This window comes from Otolemur garnettii, unplaced genomic scaffold (assembly GCF_000181295.1).
Source record: "Otolemur garnettii isolate 467f Iridium unplaced genomic scaffold, OtoGar3 scaffold00018, whole genome shotgun sequence".
NCBI classification, from domain to species: domain Eukaryota; kingdom Metazoa; phylum Chordata; class Mammalia; order Primates; family Galagidae; genus Otolemur; species Otolemur garnettii.
Window position 1 is genome coordinate 736,926 of NW_003852413.1, and position 3,487 is coordinate 740,412.

A 3,487-nucleotide genomic window follows, 5' to 3' on the forward strand; every position below is an offset into this window, starting at 1 on the left:
TGAGCCCAGGAGTTGGAGGTTGCTGTGAGCTGTAATGCCACGGCACTCTACCCAGGGGTACAGCTTGAGGCTCTGTCTCAAAAAAAAAAAAAAAAAGAAATCATTTCAGGTTGGGCATGGTGGCTCACACCTGTAATCTCAGCACTCTGGGAGGCCAAGGTGGGTGGATTCCTTAAACTCATGCATTTGGGACCAGCCTAAGCAAGAGCAAGACACCATCTCTACAAAAATGAAAACCTGAGGCAAGAGGATCACTTGAGCCTAAGAGTTCAAGGTTGAACGATGACGCCACTCTATCCAAGACAACAGAGAGAAACTCTGTCTCCGCCCTCCCAACCCCCCCAAAAGAAATCATTTTGGCTAGTCTAAGTCTTTGCCATTTCCATGGAAATTTTAAAATCAACTTGTCAATTTCAAAACTCATACACACAAAAGCCTGCTTGGATTTATTGGGATTATACTGAATTGACATGTCAATTAAGGGAGAATTAGCATCTTAACAAATTTGAGTCTTTCAATCCATGAATGTGGTGTATTTAATTTCTCTCAATGATGTTTTATAATTTTAACATATAAGTCTTACTAAATTTATTCCCAAGTATTTTATTTTGTTTGGTGCTTTGTAAATACCAGTTTTACATGTCCTTTTTCAACTGTTCCTAGAACACAAAAACATAATTGATTTCTCCATGTTGACTTTGTATCCTACAACTTAGCCAAATCCACACATTCCACCAGTTTTTGTGGGTTTCTTAGTGTTTTCTATGTAGGCAGTCATGATGTCTGCTAATAGAGGTTTTATTTTTTCCTAACCAATTGTACGCATTTTTTTTGAGTGTGTTTTGTTTTGGTCCTTGTGTTCCTGTAGTAGGTGTGACACCCACCACATGTTGAATTGAAGTCTCTGGTCTCCAGGGAGAAATGTTCCATTATCCACTGGTCAATACAAGGTGAGGAGAGAGGATGTAGCCTGGAAGCGCTCAGCACCTGTTCTTGTCAGTTATAGGAGAGCTCCTTCTATCACCATCTTTATTTCTATTACTAGGTTTATTTCCTGTCATAAATGGATATTGAACTTTGTCAAATGCTTTTTCTGTGTCTGTTGAGATTGCAATAGAATTTTTTTGTTAATTTGGTTAATATGTGACTTACACAGATTTAGTTTCAAATGTCAAACCAATCTCATATTTTTTTGAGAAAACCTACTTGGTCAAAATAGGTTATCCTTTTTGGATATCAATGCTTTTGACATGGAAATATTTTATTTAGCATTTTTTCACTTATATTTATGAGAAATATTGCCCTCCAATTTTCCTTTCCTTTAATTTTCTACCAGGTTTTGGTATCAGGGTTTGCTGGCCTCATATAATACATTGTAAAGTAGTCCCTCTCCTTCATTTTTGAAAGAATTTGTATAATATTGATATTATTTCTTCCTTAAATATTTGATAGAATTCATAAAGCTATGTTGTCCATGAGTTTCTCTACAGGAAGCTTTGGATTATGCATTCAATTCCTTTAATAGATAAGAAGTTATTCAGATTTTTCTATTTTTTCTTGGATTATTTTTTGGCAAATTGTGTTTTTCAAAGAATTTTTCCATTTCATATAAGTTACAAAATTTACTGGCATAAAATTGTTTATAATGTTCCCTTATCTTTTTAACATCTCTAGTATCTATAGTTTTGTTTGTTTATTTGTTTTGCTTTTTGAGGGGGACAGAGTCTCAAGCTGTCACCCTGGGTAGAATGCTGTGGCATCGCAGCTCACAGCAACCTCAAACTCTTGGGCTTAAGCAATTCTTTTGCCCCAGCCTCTCAAGTAGCTGGGACTACAGGCACCTGCCACAAAACCCAGCTATTTTTTTGTTGCAGTTGTCATTGTTGTTTTAGCTGGCCTGAGCAGGGTTTGAACCCACCAGCCTCAGTATACATGGCTGGCGCCCTACCCACTGAGCTACAGGTGCCACCCTCTATAAAGACAGAGTCTCACTTTATTGCCCTTGGTAGAGTGCTGTGGCATCACAGCTCACAGCAACCTCCAACTCCTGGGCCTAGGCGATTCTCCTGCCTCAGCCTCCTGAGCAGCTGGGACCATAGGTGTCCACCATACTGCCCGGCTATTTTTATTTTTTTGTTGCAGTTTGGCCACGGCCGGGTTTAAACCTGCCACCCTCAGTATATGGGGCCAGCGCCCCACTCACTGGTGCCACCCGTATATATTTTTTTTTTTTGACACAGAGTCTCACTCTGTCACCCAGGCGGGAGTGCCATTGTGTCATCATAACTCACTGCAACTTCAAACTTGCAGGCTCAAGAGATCCTTCTGCCTCAGCCTCCCAAAGTTCTGGGATTACAGGTATGTACCATCATGCCCAGCAAATGTTTCTATTTTTTGTAGAGGTGGGGTCTTACTATATTGCTCAGGCTGGCCTAAACTCCTGATCTCAAGCTATCCTCCTGCCTTGGCCTCCCAAAGTGCTAGGATTATAAGTGTGAGCCCGTACTACATTGTTTTGTATAATGTACATGACTAAAGGGCACCAATGTGTTTTCACCAAGGACATGAAGAAAGTGTAACTCCCAGACTGCTGGTGGTGATGAAAAATGGCACTACTTTGGAAAAGAATTTTGCAGTTTCTTAAAAAGTTAAACTTAGGCTGGGCACGGTGGCTCATGCCTGTAATCCTAGCACTCTGGGAGTCATGCCTGTAATCCTAGCACTCTGGGAGTCCGAGGCAGGTGGATTGTCTGAGCTCATGAGTTTGAGACTAGCCTGAGCAAAAGAAATACCCCACTTCTACTAAAAATAGAAAAACTGGGGCAAGAGGATCACTTGAGCCCAAGAGTTGGCAGTTGCTATGAGCTAGGATGCCACAGCACTGTACCCAGGGCAACAGCTTGAGACTCTGTCTCACACCAAAAAAAATGTTAAACTTATGCTTACCACAAGACTCAGCCATTCCACTCCTAAATATTAACCCAAGAAAAATGAAGACATTTGTCCACACTAACACTTGTCCATGAATGTTTAGCAGCTTTGTTTATAATAAGTCCAAACCAGAACACCCCAGTTGTCTACCACTAGGATGATAGGTAAACAGACATTGGCACGTCCACAGCAATATTCAGCAATTTAAAAAATGAGGTATTGATTTACATGTGGATGAATCTCAAAGTAATGATGCTGAGTAAAAGAAACCAGAACCCCACCCCCACCCCAAAAGTACCTATTGTTTGATTCCATTTACAGAAAATCCCAATTAATCTGTGGTGACAGAGGCAGACCAGTTGGTGTTTAGCCGTGAGTAGACAGAGAGGAAGAAGGCAGGAGGAGGGCAAAGTTGCACAGGCCCGGAGGTTTGAGGGTGACAGGTACACCACCCAGGATAGCTGATCGATGACACAGCTTCCTGGGACTCTACATACGTTGAAACTATTCAAATTGTACACCTTAAATATGTGGCTTATTTTATGTGCACTATATC